Source organism: Lagenorhynchus albirostris, chromosome 10 (assembly GCF_949774975.1).
Source record: "Lagenorhynchus albirostris chromosome 10, mLagAlb1.1, whole genome shotgun sequence".
In the NCBI taxonomy this organism is placed as follows: Eukaryota; Metazoa; Chordata; class Mammalia; order Artiodactyla; family Delphinidae; genus Lagenorhynchus; species Lagenorhynchus albirostris.
In genome coordinates, this window is record NC_083104.1 from 39,916,494 (window position 1) to 39,934,801 (window position 18,308).

Genomic DNA, 18,308 nt, shown 5'->3' on the forward strand with positions numbered 1-18,308 from the left:
GAATGAATTCAGGCTTGCAATGGTAGTTCTCCTACTTTGGAGTCTGGGTAAGGTGAGAGAGGGGGAAATCTCTGGGTTTGGGCCAAGACACCTGTCTTATTAATTGGTGTGTGATCCAGATCAGTCATTTCAGTTTTCTGTGATTGGCTTAAAGTCCTTTCCAGGGCTCCAAATTCGCAGTGCTATCCCTTTTCCACTTATCCTTTAATTTATTTAATTTTAAGTATAGTTGATATGCAATATAATGTTAGTTTCAAGTGTACAACATAGTGAGTCGATATTTATTTATTAATTTATTTTTGGCAGCACCCCAACGCTTGTGGGATCTTAGTTCCCCGACCAGGGATTGAACCCGCGTCCTCAGCAGTGAAAGTGTAGAGTCCTAACCACTGGACCACCAGAGAATTCCCAGTGATTCAACATTTAAATACATTACAAAATGATCACCACAATGTCTAGTAACCATCTTTCACCATACAAAATTATTACAGTATTTAGTATTATCAACTATATTCCTCATGCTGTATATTACATCTCTGTGACTTACTTATAATTAGAAGTTTGTACCTCTTAACCCCCTTCACCTATTTTGCCCAAATCCTCACCCTCCTCCTCTCTAGCAACCACCAGTTAGGTAAGTCACTAAAGTTCTGTTTGTTTTCTCATCTGTAAAATGATAATAAGAACATGAATACCAACTATATAGGATTGTTGTGATCATTTAAATGAGTTATTAGGTATCACATACTTAGAGAATGCGCGGAATATAGTGAGCATTCAATACAGTGTCAGCTATCACTTTTAACTTCCGGACCAGCGTTACCCAGCAGAAATGCAATGTGAACCAAACAGTAATTCTACTTTTGCTGGTAGTTACATTTTATTTTTTTAATTTCTTTATTTGGCTGTATTGGGTCTTTGTTGCTGCGCGCGGGCTTTCTCTAGTTGCAGCAAGCAGGGGCTACTCTTCGTTGCGGTGCGCGGGCTTCTCATTTTGGTGGCTTCTCTTGTTGTAGGGCACGGGCTCTAGGCGCGCGGGCTTCAGTAGTTGTGGCACGTGGGCTCAGTCGTGGTGGCTCGCGGGCTTAGTTGCTCTGCAGGGATTGAACCCGTGTCCCCTGCATTGGCAGGCGGATTCTTAACCACTGCGCCACCAGGGAAGTGCCTCCAGTAGTTACATTTAAAAAGTAGTAAAAAAGAAACATGAAATTGTTTTAAAATATATTTTATTTAACCAAAGATATTCAAACCTGCAATCAATTTTGTAATGACCCAAATTGTAATCAATGATTATGAATGAGCTATTTTATATATATTTTTAAGTCTCGGAAATTCGGTGTGTATTCTACACTTATAAAGTATCTCAACTTGGAACAGCCACGTCACTTGTGGCTGGTGGCAGAGCAGCCCAGGAGAGGCCCCCCAGCTGCGTCCTCATCCCGCTAGGGTTCTTTCCAGCGCCCAGCTGGCCAGCGCCCCAGGCCCCGCCCCGCGCCCCTCCCAGGTTACGTCATAGAGCCACAGGCCCGGCCGTGTGTGCCCCGCCGCTCACATCCTCCCCGCTCCAGGCACCAAGTTCTAAAAGGAAGCGACGATCAATGCACAGAGCAGCGGAGTAGGCCGGTCTGTCCTCCCGCCGCTCTGGCGGCAGCAGGCGGGCGGGAGGCGGGCGTCTGAAGCCCCCATGCGTACCTCGCCCCCAACGGCCCTCCGCTTGGCCGCTACCCCGGCGGGGTCGAGGCGGCGGGGCCGGCGCCTATTGGTCCGCCGCTGTCGTCCGCCCGCCCCCTCACCGCGCTTATTGGCAGGAGACGCGGCGCCCGCGGAATAGGCGGTGGCGGCGTCCCTCCCTCGCGCCGGCCCTCAAGAGGGCGACGAGGAAGCGGCCTCTCCCTGCGTCCCGCCCCTCGGGCTCGCTCGCTGGCTCCCGGCTCCTCCCGGCTGCTCTCGGCCATCTCCCGGCTCCCTCCGGCTCCGGCTCAGGCTCCGGCGCAGCGGCGGCGGCGGGTAGGTGCAGCGGCAGGCGGGACCCCGTCAGAGGGGTGGCCTCCCCACTGCCCCCGGGACTGCCCGAGCCTCGCCTCGCGGCCGCCCGGGACCCCACCAGGCCCTCCCGAGGCGGGGAAGGGCGGTGGCCGCCGGCTTCGGGACGCGGGGGCGGCCGGGCGGGGGGCCTGCGGGCGTGATATTCCAAGTCTTCGAGGCGTGATCCGGAGACTCGCCGGGCGGGGCGGGCTGAGAGGTCCAGCTGCTGGGGTCTGGAGCGGTGGGGCCGAGAGGCACGCCTTGGGCGAGGGATGGGGCTGAGCCTGGGGAGCGAGGGTCGGCTGCAGCCTGGGGCCCTGGGTGGGGCTCGGGGACATAGGAGAACTCAAAGGTTGTCCCGTGAGGTTTGGGGGGTCAGTTGAAGTGGGGCTGAGGCGAGCCTTAGAGAGGGTGCAGGGTCAGGCCCCGGTGGGGCTCGAGGACGTAGAACTCAAAGGTTGTCCCGTGAGGCTTTGGGGGGTCAGTTGAGGTGGGACTGAGGCGAGCCTTAGAGAGTGTGCAGGGTCAGGAGTTACGGGAGGGGCTGGAGGGTGGTCGGGAGAACGGGGCCCCAGGCAGGGCTCTTCCTGCGTGCGTGGCCCTAGCACTGTTTGGGGACTAAGCATGTTTCTGGCTGTGGGAGTGCGCAGGGGTCGCTTGCTGTAAGGGGTGGGGATGCGAGGATAGGACAGGCACCTCGGGGGCAGTTGGAAATGTTACCCAGAACAGAGATTGTGATTTAGCACATGGACCAGGTTCTCCGCTGGTATGTTGCTTGAGCTCTTCGGTGAAATTACCCTGTGGGGGGGTGGGGGTGGCGGGGGATGTTAGGGTTTTCCTTCCATCCAGGAATGGGTAAATTAAATGCATTTGCTGCTTTGGGGAGGAGACAGTGATTACGCTTAGGTCTGTGTTTAAGGACCCAGACCCAGAGTGAAACGTGCTTCTCTGGATGGTTAGTGTTACCCAGCTTTCTCCTGGGAACCCCCTTTTCTCCTCACCCTCCTCGGTCCAGTTACAGTATTGCTCCCCAGGGCCTCTCGATTCCCTCTCCCTGGCTCCCTAGGATTGCAGTGTTTCTTGCTCTGCGTGTGTGTGTGTCTCCCGCCCATTTTCCTGCTGCTGCGCTTTTGGCAACTGCCTCTGCTCTTTCCCAGGGATGGTTGTGGCATTGCATCAGGGGATATTTGTGCTTGTAATTTGCTCACTCAGCCCGGGAAGAGGGAGAATAGTATGCTGCAGAGATGGGGGTGGGGTGGGGTGGGGGTGCCGTCAGCTCGACTGGGCAGACAGAGAAATGGGTGTGGTGAGGGAATACAGCTGCTCTAGGCCTATAGGGTAACACTGTCCAGTCATCAGCTCAAAGAGATTCAAAGAGCGGCAGCAGCAGCTATTTTTATAAATCAGTTCTGAATCCAAGCTGAGCACATGGATTTAGAGTGAACAGTTGTCATGCTCTAACTATTATGGGCTGGGTGTTTGGTAGACAACACTAGAGTTGCTAAGCAAGAGACTCCATCTGTACAGTACAGGGGGTACTTTACTTGTAGCATTTTAACTGCGCTTCTCAACTCTCTTGCATGGGACATCTCTTGTCAAGGGATGTCTTTTAAATTGATGTGGTTTGATGGTCCATACTGCTGTTTTTTTTTTTTTTAATAATTTATTTATTTATTTTTGGCTGTGTTGGGTCTTTGTTGCTGCGTACGGGCTTTCTCAAGTTGCAACGAGCGGGAACCACTCTTCGTGGCGGTGCGCAGGCTTCTCGTTGCAGTGGCTTCTCTTGTTGTGGAGCACGGGCTCTAGGTGTGCGGGCTTCAGTAGTTGTGGCTCGCGGGCTCTAGAGCGCAGGCTCAGTAGTTGTGGTGCACGGGCTTAGTTGCTCCCCAGCATGTGAGATCTTCCCAGACCAGGGCTCGAACCCGTGTCCCTGGCATTGGCAGGTGGATTCTTAACCACTGGGCCACCAGGGAAGTCCCATACTGCTGCTTTTTAAATGAAATGTTTTTACCTCAATTATACACTTCCTTTCAAATTTGCCTTAAATATAATAAAGCTATCACTTTTTGAGCACTTGCCATCTTCCAGGCACTAGTTGTTGGTGTTTATTTACAGATGAGGAAATTGAGACTGACAGGAATCAAGGTCACACAGATAAAGTGGCATCCACACCAATGTCCCTCTGACTCCCACAGTAGTTCAGAAACTGGACATTTCAGAAACTGGACATTTTTGGTTCACATGGGTGATTCAAGCACTTCAGAATTTATTCATGCAGAGTAATCTCACTGGAGACTGATAAGCCAAATATAAGTTTATTTACGTCAGGGACTTCCCTGGTGGTCCATGGGTAAGACTGTGCTCCCAATGCAGGGGGCCAGGTTCAATCCCTGGTTGGGGAACTAGATTCTGCATGCATGCATGCCACAACTAAGAGTCCACATGCCGCAATGAAGATCCTGCGTGCCGCAGTGAAGACCCAGTGCAGCCAAAATAAATAAATATTTAAAAATTAAAAAAATTATTTATGTCCAAAGTTTTAAGTGCCATATGCACATGGGAATTAATTATCCACTGGCCAGGGTACCTCCTTTGTTTCTGGGCAGCCAAATCAGTAATAAGGATGCAGTTGATTATAGAATTGAAACTAAGGGCACTGTATGTTCTTAGGGGATGTTCTAATCAAGTCACAGAAGCCTAGTGGGTCTGCCTTCTTTCTCCACTATGCAAACTCCTATTGGGTTGGCCAAAAAGTTTCTTTGGGTTTTTTTCTGTAACTTATGGAATATTTATGTTGGACAGTGCTGGGGAGATTCTCACACATTTCCCCACTGTCTCAGTTTTTTAAGTCAACTCTTCATATATTTGTCATACCAGCATATACTTACTTGAGTTAAAATTCCCAAATTTATAAATAAGTTTATATTACATATTAAAAAAGTCATTTTCCATTGTTTGCTGACAGTGAAGGAAACACCTGTCTTTCTTATGCCTAAGCTTTATTTTTTAGAGGGTATGAAAACTTCTATTAATTAATTGGCTTTCAGGGGAGAGTAGGACAAGTTTGTCATACTTTTTCAAAATGGCTTGAGAACAAGGAAAGATACTTGCTTGCAGTTTTAATTTTGGTTGTAGGGTGGGGGTGGGAATGAGTGTTCCCTTGTGTGGTTTGAACCTCCTACCTACATCAAGATAGGTTGCTTAGTTTTAGAGATATGGTTCCTATTGATCTTAGGGTCTTGTTCTTTCTCCTAATCTTGTTTCTGAATTTGGTGGTCCTCCATCCTTTGGCTGCATAAACTTTTGCTGTTGATACTTCAAATTTTTGACATCGCTATTTTCCTCCTCCTCCTCCTCCTCCTCCTTTTTAAATATTAAGCATCAGTCGTTGATATGTAGGTTTTATTTTTCTTTAAAAAGCGGGAAAATCTGAGAGGAACATTTTGAAGTCATCTTGGTGTAGTTCATTTGACTTGCTCAGTGTGAAAAGGAAACCGAGTAGATATCAACTGATTTCACTTTGTCCTTCTAAATGGCACTCTTAGAACCAGGTTACTGTGGCCTTATTGCTAGGAGTGAGTATGCTGAGGATAGTTAGGGTCAAGAAAGGGGATAGAGCAAACATATATATGAGGGGTTTGTACACACTGTCTTCTTAGAGCATTGTAGGCTAATTTCTCAACGCAGACCTTAGGGGAATTACTTTGTATGTCATTAAAATTTTAAGCTTGAAAGTCAACTGAATGTACTTTTGTGATTCCTTACAGGTTGAAAAGTTAATCTTCTCATCGTAAAACCCATTAAAAATAAATAAATAAATAATATTTGGCCGCATCTGGTGCTGTGCGTGGGCTTTCTCTAGTTGCAGAGGGCGGAGGCTACTCTTCGTTGCGGTGCGTCAGCCTCTCATTGCGGTGGCTTCTCTTGTTGCAGAGCATAGGCTCTAGGCATGCAGCCTTCAGTAGTTGTGGCATGTGGGCTTCAGTAGTTGTGGCTCGTGGGCTCTAGAGCATAGGCTCAGTAGTTGTGGTGCACGGACTTAGTTGCTCTGTGGCATGTGGGATCTTCCCGGACCAGGGCTCGAACCCATGTCTCCTGCATTGGCAGGCGGATTCTTTTTTTTTTTTTTTTTTAATTTATTTTTTAGTTTTGGCTGTGTTGGGTCTTGGTTGCTGTGCGCAGGCTTTCTCTAGTTGCAGCGAGCGGGGGCCACCCTTCCCTGCGGTGCGTGGGCCTCTCATTGCGGTGGCCTCTCTTGTTGCGGAACACTGGCTCTAGGCTCGCAGGCTCAGTAACCGTGACTTGCAGGCTCTAGAGCGCAGGCTCAGCAGTTGTGGTGCACGGGCTCAGTTGCTCCGCGGCATGTGGGATCTTCCCGGACCAGGGCTCGAACCCGTGTCCCCTGCATTGGCAGGCGGATTCTTAACCACTGTGCCATCAGGGAAGCCCGGCAGGCGGATTCTTAACCACTGTGCCACCAGGGAAGCCCCGTAAAATCCATTTTGTTAGTTTGCATTTAAGAATCGTTTGAAATGTATTTATAACCTTTCCTCACTCTCCCCAATTTTACAAGGTAAAATGCAATTTAAAAAAACCTTTTATTTTGAGATAATTTTAGATTACAGAAGAGTTGTAAAGATAGTACACAATTTCTGTATACTCTTCATTCAGCTTCCCTTAATGTTAACATCTTATATAATCATCATACATTTATCAAAATTAAGAAATCAACATTAGTTGTTTTTTTTTTTTTATGCTGTGCGCGGGCCTCTCACTGTTGTGGCCTCTCCCGTTGCGGAGCACAGGCTCCGGACGCGCAGGCTCACTGGCCATGGCTCACGGGCCCAGCCGCTCCGCGGCATGTGGGATCTTCCCAGACCGGGGAACAAACCCGTGTTCCCTGCATCGGCAGGCGAACTCTCAACCACTGCGCCACCAGGGAAGCCCTTTTTTTTTTTTAAATGTATTTATTTATTTTTGGTTGCGTTGGGTGTCTTTGTTGCTGTGCACAGGCTTTCTCTAGTTGCGGTGAGCAGGGGCTACTCTTCGTTGCGGTGCGCGGGCTTCTCATCGCGGTGGCCTCTCCTGTTGCGGAGCACGGGCTCTAGGCGCGCGGCCTTCAGTAGTTGTGGCACATGGACTCAGTAGTTGTGGCTTGTGGGCTCCAGAGCGCAGGCTCAGTAGTTGTGGCGCATGGGCCTAGTTGCTCCGCGGCATGTGGGATCTTCGCGGACCAGGGCTCGAACCCGTGTCCTCTGCGTTGGCAGGCAGATTCTTAACCACTGCGCCACCAGAGAAGCCCTAAGAAAGCAACATTAGTTTAATGTTATCAACTAACTTACAGACTTTCCTCTGATTTCCCCAGTTTTTCCACACTGATACTCTTTTTGTGTTACAGGATTCAATCCAGGATACCACATTGCACTTAAGATGTCATGGTTCCTTAGTTTCTCCCAACCAGTGACAGTTTCTTGGTTTCTCCTTGCTTTGATGCTTGACACTTTTGAAGAATAGTGGTCATTCGTAGAGTGTTCCTGAATTTGCATTTTCTGTTTTCTCTTGATTAGCCTGAGTGAGGTTAGGCATTTTAGGGAAGATTACCAGAGAGATAGTATGCCCTTCTTGTCCCATCATATTTCGTATCAGAGGATATCTGATATCAACACGACTTATTACTGACGTTAACTTTGGTAGCTTGATTGAAGGTCGTGTGGCTGCCAGCTTTCAATAAAGTGACTCTTTTTCCGTTTCCTTACTTCATTTGTTAAAAGCTAGAAATGAGTCACTGAGTAAAGCCACACTCCAGGGCAAGGGAATTTAAGCTCCACCTCCTGAAGGGATGAGTATCAAAGAATTTGTGAGCATAAGTTAAAACCACCCACAGTAATTAGTAAATATCTCTGTGAGGCTAAGCAAAGATCTGATTTTCTTTCTTAAAGTTTCATCCATTAATTTTAGCATTCGGCAGTGAAACTTGCCTGCAGCAGCAATTATTATTGTGTTATTCTAGTGGTGATTTTGTTTCCCTCATTCCTCCTACATTTATTATTTGGAATTCTTCTGTAAGGAAGATTTGTGCCTTTCCCCCATTTATTTATTTAATCATTTATATCAGTATGGATTCATGAACATTTTTCTCCCTTTGGATTGTAATCCAGTACTATATTTTGTTACATAAATTCTTATAGCTTTGGCCATTTGCCACCTATGTTCTTTTGACATGAGCCCCCCCCCCCCCGCTTTTTTTTTGGATCACATTTTTATTTTCTGGTGCTGCAAGATGCTCTAGTCTCATCTTTTTTTTTTTTTTTTGGCTGTACGCAGGCCTCTCACTGTTGTGGCCTCTCCCGTTGTGGAGCACAGGCTCCGGACGCACAGGCTCAGCAGCCATGGCTCACGGGCCCAGCCGCTCCGCGGCATGTGGGATCTTCCCGGGCCAGGGCACGAACCCGCGTCCCCTGCATCAGCAGGCGGACTCTCAACCACTGCGCCACCAGGGAAGCCCCAGTCTCATCTTTATTTCCCCAGCCCTGGCCCTAGAACCAACCATTTCTTGAAGGAGCTCTGGTTTCTTTTATTGCAGAAAAATATTTAGGAACCAAGGTCTGGTTTCTAAATGAACTGGGTGTACTCATTGCTACTGGGATATCACTGCTTCTTGGCACTCTTAGGGAACAGAGCTGGGAAATATATGTATGTATACTGACCCAGGTATACACATACCTGTTTTGTTTTGTTTTGGACACGCGTCGCAGCTTGCAGGATCTTAGTTCCCCCGACCAGGGATTGAACCTGCGCCCTCAACAGTGAAAGGGCAGAGAGTCCTAACCACTGGACCACCAGGGAATTCCCTACACAGATCTGTTTCTGTATCTATCTGTATATAAATATAATCATGGATTCATACTGGTCTCTTCCGACTCTAATCCAGCACCACAGAGTTCATTCTAGCATTCACCTCCTTGCTTATTTGTAATTTCTTTCTCTGTCAGTGAGAAACTTGGTTCTTATTATTTATAATAGATTTACTTAATAGTTCAACCGTAGTGTATGTGTAAAGTAGGAAACTGCAGGGTTTTTTTTTAGTATTTCTTTTTTTTTAATTTAAATTTTATTTTATAGTGGAGTGTAACTGATTTACAATATTATGTTAGTTTCAGGTGGAAAATGCAGTTTTAATTGTCACATAAGGTAAATTCTAAAGTATTTTGCAGTTAACTAATTTAAATTATATTCCTGTAATATTGGTATTTTAAATTACTATTTTTCAGTTCCAGTGGAGAGGTGAAGTCATTTGCCCCTGGCCAAACAGGAAGTGAGTGACTGTAGCTGGAATTGGTGACCTATTCTCACTCCCAATGAAAAGCTTAATCTCAAGCAAAGCAGTCTCTTCATATCAAGTATCTTGACCAACAGGTCAACCTTTATCCCTTCTTGGTGGGATTGTTCCTTTTAATTAAAGAAATTCCTGGGTTTTAGGTTTTTTTTTAAACTTTGGCAGTGTTGAGAGCAAAAATAATTACTTTACTGGACTTCTTCCTACTTGTAGAATCATAGACTTGGTAGAGATCTTAGAGATAATCTAGTGCAGTTTTTCACATAGTATAAGTGATTCATCCAGTCCTCTCTTTTAGGAAGTATTCCCCTAGACAGGGACTTCACAGCTGGTGGCTATCAATTCCAGGTTTGCAAATTTGTCATTTTAGAAAGACTTCCTTGATAATTATCTCAGAGCTGCCTCCCTGCAGTTTTTATTCACTGGTTCTAATTTTGCTATCTACAATTATTCCTTGTAGCTCCAATCTCCACTTTACAGCTATTTAGTTACAGTTATTTTGTCCCACTGAAATTTTTTATTTTCCAGACTAAACAGTTTTTTCCTTCTAGCCACCTCTTCTGAAATGTGCTTTCTAAACTTTTTACTGTGTGGGCATCATCCTCTGGACATGCTGCAGTTTGTCAGTTTGTCACGTATGTTCTGGTCCAGATACTACTGTATTAGGCCCTGAAAGTAAAGTGATTAAGGAATTTAAAATGATCCCTGCCCTTGGGGAGCTTAGTTTCCATCAATGTTGCTTTAGAATAAATTAGGTTCTTTTTTCTTTCAATATCCACTTTTCAGTGTTAGTTTTTACTTGTCTGGTAGTAAGGTCACCTGTAGGTCTTTTTTTCTCTAGAACTGCTATTAACCCAAGTCTTTGTCCTCAGTTGGTTGTTTGTTTGGTTTTTTAAAATTAATTAATTAATTTATTTTTGGCTGTGTTGGGTCTTCGTTGCTGCACGTGGGCTTTCTCTAGTTGTGGTGAAGGGGGGCTACTCGTTGCGGTGTGCAGACTTCTCGTTGCGGTGGCTTCTCTTGTTGCCGAGCACGGGCTCTAGGCGTGTGGGCTTCAGTAGTTGTGGCACGCGGGCTCAGTAGTTGTGGCTTGCGGGCTCTAGAGCGCAGGCTCAGTAGTTGTGGCACATGGGCTTAGTTGCTCCGCGGCATGTGGGATCTTCTGGCCCAGGGCTCAAACCCGTGTTCCCTGCACTGGCAGGTGGATTCTTAACCACTGCGCCACCAGGGAAGCCCCTGGTTGGTTTTTTGAATCTATGTGTTGGACTTTTTTACACTCCTGTATTCCTTCTGTAACTCCTGATTTCTGTCCATTGTTCCAAAGGGGAATCCTGATTCTGTTATCCTTTGCCTTTGTTATCCTTCCTATGTCTATAACTTTGATTTGTTCTTTCTTTATTTTTCCTTGAATAGATTAAGAAAATATTCACCTAGAGAATGCCAAGATCAGATCCTAGTAGTAGGTAATTAGAAATAAAACTTCATGCTTTATTTTCTCCTTACTTCTGACTTTATTACTCTATTTTTTTAATTAAAAAATTATTTACTTATTTGGTTGCACCGGGTCTTAGTTGTGGCAGGCAGGCTCCTTAGTTGTGGCATGTGGGCTCCTTAGTTGTGGCAGGTGGGCTCCTTAGTTGTGGCAGGTGGGCTTCTCAGTTGTGGTCCATGGGCTCCTTAGTTGTGTCATGCAAACTCTTAGTTGCGGCATGCATGTGGGATCTAGTTCCCTGACCAGGGATCGAGCCTGGGCCTCCGATATTGGAGTCTTAGCCATTGGACCACCAGGGAAGTCCCCTGTTCTTTTGTTATTGTTTTGTCTACCTTTCATTACCAGACATGAAGAAATTTTTTTTTTTTGGCCATGCTGCCTGGCACGTGGAATCTTAGTTCCCTGACCAGGGATTGAACCCAAACCCCCTTTAGTGGGATCTCAGAGTCTTAACCACTGGATCGCCAGGGAACTCCCAAGAAATTCTTTTAAAAAAAGCATCCTTGGGGGAATTCCCTGGTGGTCCAGTGGTTAAGACTCCACGCTGTCACTGCGGAGGGCCCTGGTTCAATATCTGGTCGGGGAACTGAGATCCTGTAAGCTGCACAGTATGGTCAAAAAAAAAAATTATGATAGTTTTTTTTTTTTATCAAATTCATTTATTTTATTTATTATTTTTGGCTGCTTTGGGTCTTTGTTGTTGCGTGCGGGCTTTCTCTAGTTGTGATGAGCGGGGGCTACTCTTCCTTGTGGTGTGTGGGCTTCTCATTGCAGTGGCTTCTCTTGTGGAGCACGGGCTCTAGGCATGTGGGCTTCAGTAGTTGTGGCTCACGGGCTTCAGTAGTTGTAGCTCGCGGGCTTTAGAGCGCAGGCTCAGTAGTTGTGGCGCATGGGCTTAGTTGCTCCGTGGCATGTGGGATCTTCTCGGACCAGGGATCAAACCCGTGTCCCCTGCGTTGGCATGCGGATTCTTAACCACTGCGCCACCAGGGAAGCCCTAGATTTTTTTTTTTTTTTTTGGCTGTACGCGGGCCTCTCACTGTTGTGGCCTCTCCCATTGTGGAGTACAGGCTCCGGATGTGCAGGCTCAGCAACCATGGCTCACGGGCCCAGCCGCTCCGCGGCATGCGGGATCTTCCTGGACCGGGGCACAAACCCATGTCCCCTGCATCGGCAGGCAGACTCTCAACCATTGCGCCACCAGGGAAGCCCCTAGATTCTTAAATATATATTTAATTACTGAGTCAGGCAGTGTGTAAATTTAAGGCTTTTGATACATTTTGCAAAATTGCTTTCTGGAAAATTGTACATTCTTACCAATGCCCATTTCATCATACCCTTGGTAGCACTGAGAATTATCATTAAGAAAATTTTATCATTAAAAAAATTATACATTAAAAATTGCTAATTTAATAGGTTAAATAGGAAAAATCTCACTGTTTTAATCACATCTGTCTTTTTTTTAAACGGTGACAGAAAAAGTATTGCATAGTAATATACCTAATAATCAAGGGTAAGATTGGATCACTAAGAATGAGTTTCTCTGCAATAGCTGGTTGCCTAGTACTCAATCACTGTCCATTTTAGCGTGATTCTTTGGGTTGGGTATAATTTAAAGTGAATGTCAGCAGGCTACCCAGACAGCTGTTCTTTAGCAAACTAAAATCGGGGTAACATTAATAACGGAGACAAAAGAAATGTTTGAAGGGTATTCTGAACAATTTTATATGCATACTGTAGCTGAGGCTTGCTGAAATGCCTCAGGGGCAAACAAGCCAGTTCATCAGTCAGGAATAGGGGTGCCTTTCAACTAGTCTATCTCACAAGGTTGTTGTGAGAATTAAGAGATATGTGAATGGGAAAGTACCCTTTAAAATGCTAGTGAGATATTGCCTAGTGATCCATAACAAAGTATAGTCTTGGTGGATATGGAATGGTGGTGTATTGGTGTTTTCAATGGAAATTGCATTGTCTCTAAGTTTCGTTTTTATCATATATATAGTAAATTGGCTGTGAAACATGAAATTCATGGACTCATGAAACCACTTTGAGGCCCAGAATAATTGTCTTCTTTGAGGTCACATGCCACATTTGTAGCTGAGTCAGGACTTGAAGTTTAATCTCTAGCATTCTTTTTACTATGTTCAGCTTAATACTACAGGTACTTCTGTTATCTTTGTGCATAGCACTGTGATAAGTGCTGCAGGTGATTTTTTCATTTTAATTTTATTTCTTTGTTTTTTTGTTTTGTTTTGTTTGTTTGTTTTTGGCTTGAGGGCTCTTAGTTCCTGGCCAGGGATTGAACCCCCGAACCCCCCGGGCCACAGCAGTGAAAGCACCGAGTCCTAACCACTGGACTGCCAGGGAATGTCCTGGTTTTTTTTTTTTTTTTGCTATGTTGTTAAACATTTTTTTCCCACAATTTTTAAAGCTTATAGTCCATTTATCGTTACTATAAGCTATTGGCTGTATTCCCTGTGTTGTGCAATATATCCTTGTAGCTTATTTTTATCTATCTATCTATCTATTTATTTATTTATTTATGGCTGCGTTAGGTCTTCGTTGCGTGTGCGGGCTTCTCATTGCGGTGGCTTCTCCTGTTGCGGAGCACCGGCTCTAAGTGCATGGGCTTCAGTAGTTGTGGCACATGGGCTCAGTAGTTGTGGCTCACGGGCTCTCGAGCACAGGCTCAGCAGTTGTGGCGCACAGGCTTAGTTGCTCTGCAGCATGTGGGATCTTCCCGGACCAGGGCTTGAACCTGGGTTTCCTGCACTGGCAGGCGGATTCTTAACCACTGTGCCACCAGGGAAGTCCCGTAGCTTATTTCATATGTAATAGTTTGTACCACTTAATCCACTACCCCATCTTGCCCCTCCCCCCTTCCCTCTCCACACTGGTAACCACTAGTTTGTTCTCTATATCTGTGAGTCTGCTTTTTTGTTATATTCACTAGTCTGTTGTATTTTTTGGATTCCACATATAAGTGATATCATACAGTTAAATATACTATTCTTTAAAACAGTTCTTCATATGCTTCTTTCTTGGCCTTGAGGTGGTAATGAAGAGATGGTATTATTCAGGCAATCAGAAGCATAAAGATTATAGATTCTTAGGATTAAAAGTATAAGGACCCTTAGAGAGGAGTGTAATACACCATACCTTAGGTATTGTGTTCGGTTTTAAGAACCACATTTTCAGAGACATGGATGATCTAGAGCCTATCCAGAAGAAAACAGTCTGGCTTGTGATGAAAGTAGACATCAAATGATTTGAGGTACTATTTAAGGAGTTAGAGCTATTTCCTTTGGAGAAGAAATAGGTGGGGGCAGCTATTTTCAAATATATCAAGATCTGGCAAGTGGAAGAGGTATTAGATTTAGTATTTTGTTGCTTTGGCAGAACAGAACCATCAAGTCAAGTTAAGGAGAAAAGTGGAATGGAACTTCCTTAGAAGATAGTGAGTTTCCTTTGGCTACTAATGTTAGAGCAGAGCCTGGGTCGTGGTCTAGAGATACTGAGAAGGTGGTTAGCTTGAATCACCTTCAAGGTCTTTGTAAGTGGTTTTTAATATTATTGAGTACAGATCCCTTTGAGAATCTAACACCTTCTATGTATGCATATGTCTATTTTGCTCTCACCCTTGAAAAGTACTTTTTCTGGGTATAGAATTGTATGTTTGCTTATATTTTCTTTCATATTGGATTTGTCATTCCATTATCTTTTGGCTTACACTGTTACTGTTGGGAAGTTACTCTTGGTGTTCGTTTCTGTCAAGTATTCTGTGGCAATCCTAGTAGTTGATTACCTAAAACTATGTACAATTTGAGGGTACTTGGCGTATCCAGATTATGAGAACCTTGGGTGCCAGTGCACATAAGGGATATTCTGTGGCAATAATTTCTCAGGAATTTTTTGTTCTTTTGCCACTACTGCAGGCTTCTTTGTGTCCCCTGGGGTTGTGGAAAATTGGGTCTTGGTTTAAATCTGGTTCACCTTGAGAGGTAAAGTGGGATGTCTCTTCATAAGACTTAACCTTGGGAGGGCCCTGATTTCTGTCTCCCTTGCTCTGCTTGGCCCTTGAACTGAAGCTCTAGATTAGGGCTTCTCAGATTTTATTGTGTATATATAGAGGATATGGTTATAATGGAGATTCTGATTCTGAGGAACCAAATTCACCTATTGAAGAATATCTTGGTTGCTTCCAAGTTTTGACGATTATGAATAAAGCTGCTATAAACACTAACGGGCAGGTTTCTGCATGGACGTAAGTTTTCAACTCATTTGGGTAAATACCAGAAACCATGATTGCTGAATTGGATGGTAAGACTATGTTTTGTAAGAAGCTGCCAAATTGTCTTCCAAAGTGGCTGTACCATTTAATATTCCCATTAGCAATGAATGAAAGTTCCTGTTGCTCCACATCCTAGTCGGCATTTGATGTTGTCAGTGTTTTGGATTTTGGCCTTTCTAATAGATATTTGGTGCTATCTTGTTGTTTTAATTTGCAGTTCCGTAATGACATGATGTTGAGCATCTTTTCATACTCTTATTTGTCATTATGTTTCTTCTCTTGTGAGGTGTCTGTTCAGATCTTTTGCCCATTTAAAAAAATCTATTTGTTCAAAAAATTTTTATAGGGCTTCCCTAGTGGCGCAGTGGTTGAGAGTCCACCTGCCGATGCAGGGGATGCGGGTTTGTGCCCCGGTCCGGGAAGATCCCACGTGCCGCAGAGAGGCTGGGCCCGTGAGCCATGGCCGCTGAGCCTGCGCGTCCGGAGCCTGTGCTGCGCAACGGGAGAGGCCACAACAGTGAGAGGCCTGCATACCGTAAAAAAAAAAAAAAAAAAAAATTTATAAATTTATTTATTTATATATTTATTTTTGGCTGCATTGGGTCTTCATTGCTGCACGTGGGCTTTCTCTAGTTGCGGCGAGCGGGGGCTACTCTTTGTTGCAGTGCACAGGCTTCTCATTGAGGCAGCTTCTCTTTTGTGGAGCACGGGCTTTAGGTGCCTGGGCTTCAGTAGTTGTGGCACATGGGCTTCAGTAGTTGTGGCTCACGGGCTCTAGAGCGCAGGCTCAGTAGTTGTGGCGCACGGGCTGGTTGCTCTGTGGCATGTGGGATCTTCCTGGAGCAGGTATCGAACCTGTGTCCCCTGCATTGGCAGGTGGATTATTTATTTATTTTTGCGGTACGCGGGCCTCTCACTGCTGTGGCCTCTCCCGCGGCGGAGCACAGGCTCCAGACGCGCAGGCTTAGCGGCCATGGCTCACAGGCCCAGCCGCTCCGCGGCATGTGGGATCTTCCCGGACCGGGGCACAAACCCGTGTCCCCTGCATCGGCAGGTGGACTCTCAACCACTGCGCAACCAGGGAAGCCCGGCAGGTGGATTCTTAACCTCTGCACCACCAGGGAAGCCCTGTTCATTTTTCATTGTTGAGTTTTAAGAGTTTTTTGTATATTTTGGGTACCAGTCCTTTATCAGATTTGTGTTTTGCAAATATTTTCTCCCAGTATGTAGCTTATCTTTTCATTTTCTTAACAGCAAATTTTGCAAATCAGAAGTTTTAATTTTATTTTTATTTATTTTTAAAATTTCTTTGGCTGTGCTGCACGGCTTGTGGGATCTTAGTTACCCAACCAGGGATTGAACCTGGGCCCGCGGCAGGAAAGCGCAAAGTCCTAACTACTGGACCTCCAGGGGATTCTCTAATCTTCCTTAGTTTTGATGGGTTCTCTAGGACATTGTTCTGTTGCAGTTTCTGCAGCATTCAGGAGCATAACTGTTAAGACTTTTTAGTAGGCAAGAAAGGTCAGCATAATGACTTGCCTTGTGTTACATAACATTCCAAAGGAAATGGATTAGTAATGTTATGAATGCCTGAGTTTGTACTAGTTGGGATGTGACCCAGGTACCTTTTGGTGATGGAACTGTTTATTGTTTACTGCAGAGTTCTGCTGTAAACTGACACTTCCTGAACCTGTGTATATTAAAAACTATATGATTGGGGGAAAAAAGAAAAAAAGCTGTATGATTGGGATTTTAAAGACCAGAGGTTTGAGAGAGATATTCAAGAGTAGTTTAATTCTGAAATAATTAAGGCTTCATATGTCCATAGATTTAGTGGACCATAAAGAATCAAAGTAAGGATGGTTGGCCATTATTCTAGAGTTGATATCCTGGGTAGTTTTTATCATTATCAACTTAGTTTATGTAGTTTTGGCTGTAACCCTGTACTTTTACTTGCATTATTCAGTGATGAAGTCTGTTAATTGGCTGTTAACTCTACTTTCACTTTCATTACTAATCATGAAGGTTGCTGATGCTGCACCTTTATTTTCAGATCAGGTGTCCATGCAGGGGAACTTATGTCAGAAAAGATGGCTGTTTTATTGGTTTTAAGTGAAGTGACAACACAGGTCCCTGTATACATTTTTTTCCTTTCATTAATGAATTGATTGGGTCTTTCTGGTAGAATAAGAGACTGTCTTGTTATTGAATGATGGTTTTGTCAGGTAAAAGGAGATGGTCACCAATTGTGACAGTTAATCTTAAAGACATGCTGTTCAAGATAAATCCCATTTAGCCAGACCCAGTTAAAATCAGACATACTGACGAAGAGTTAGGCGAGTAGAATAAGATTTTTGGCCTAAGGACATTTGAAGGTGGGTGGGTATACATAGTATTTATGTGTGCTTCTTGGTTTCTAAAGAATCTCTGCTATATGGTAATTTCAAATTTCATATGTGGTACTCTTTTTTTCAATTTACGTTTATATTTTTATTGAAGTATAGTTGATTTACAGTGTTATGTTAGTCTCTAGTGTATAGCAAAGTGATTTAGTTATATATATATATTCATTTTCATATTCTTTTCCATTATGGTTTAAACAGGATATTGAATATAGTTCCCCTGTGCTACACAGTAGGATCTTGTTGTTGATCTGTTTTATATATAGTTCTTTGTATCTGCTAATCCCAAACTCCTAATTGTTCTCTCCCCTACCCCCTTTCCCCTTTGGTAACCATAAGTTTGTTTTCTATCTCTGTGAGTCTGTTTCTGTTTCGTAAATAAGTTCATTTGTATCATATGTTATTTTTAAAGTTTATTTATTTTATTTATTTTTGGCTGTGTTGGATCTTCATTGCTGCACGCGGGCTTTCTCTAGTTGTGACGAGCGGGGGCTACTCTTCCTTGCGGTGCGCAGGCTTCTCATTGCGGTGGCTTCTCATGTTTCAGAGCATGGGCTCTAGGTGTGCGGGCTTCAGTAGTTGCAGCACGCAGGCTCAGTAGTTGTGGCTTGCGGGCTCTATAGCGCAGGCTCAGTAGTTGTGATGCATGGACTTAGTTGCTCCGCGGCATGTGGGATCTTCCTGGACCAGGGTTCGAACCCGTCTCCCCTGCATTGGCAGGCAGATTCTTAACCACTGCACCACCAGGGAAGCCCTGCATCA

At 44.8% G+C, this 18,308-nt stretch overlaps 1 protein-coding gene across 17 annotated transcripts in view; it reads left to right on the plus strand.

Moving 5' to 3' along the window:
• The first annotated feature begins 1,852 nt into the window (after positions 1 to 1,852).
• The window catches only part of MAP4 (microtubule associated protein 4), a 171,370-nt gene continuing 154,914 nt past the window's right edge, over positions 1,853 to 18,308 (plus strand). For 10 of the 17 annotated variants that reach the window (XM_060162066.1, XM_060162071.1, XM_060162074.1 and 7 more), the window contains exon 1: positions 1,853 to 2,007. The gene's annotated coding sequence lies outside the window, so the exon portion shown is untranslated. The remainder of the gene's footprint in view (positions 2,008 to 18,308) is intronic. The other 7 variants (XM_060162080.1, XM_060162081.1, XM_060162085.1 and 4 more) reach the window with 3 other exon arrangements.